Source organism: Lagopus leucura, unplaced genomic scaffold (genome assembly GCF_019238085.1).
Source record: "Lagopus leucura isolate 7727_CA_CO unplaced genomic scaffold, USGS_WTPT01 34502-0_obj-0_obj, whole genome shotgun sequence".
Taxonomy (NCBI): domain Eukaryota; kingdom Metazoa; phylum Chordata; class Aves; order Galliformes; family Phasianidae; genus Lagopus; species Lagopus leucura.
The window spans coordinates 1-391 of NW_024964674.1; positions in this window are offsets into that span (position 1 = coordinate 1).

Below are 391 nucleotides of genomic sequence, written 5' to 3' on the forward strand. Positions count from 1 at the left end.
CATAGACCCCAATGTCCCCCATTGTCCCCACTGACCCCAATGTCCCCTTAGACCCAAATGTTCCTAATGACCCCAACATCCCCGATGACCCCACAACCCTCATTGTCCCCAGTGACCCCATGGACCCAAATGTCCCACATTGTCCCCACGGACCCCAATGTCCCCATTGACCCTATTGCCCCCATTGACCCCCCACATCCCCATTGATCCCAATTAACCCCCAATGTCCCAACTAACCCCACTGTCCCCAGTGACCCCACAGCCCCCCCAGTCTCCCATGTTCCCATTGATGTCCCTCCAGTTTGAGGCCACGCCCCCTGTTTTAAGCCCCGCCCCCTCATCAATCCGGCCATGCCCACATTAAAACCATGCCTCCCACTGATTGGATGAC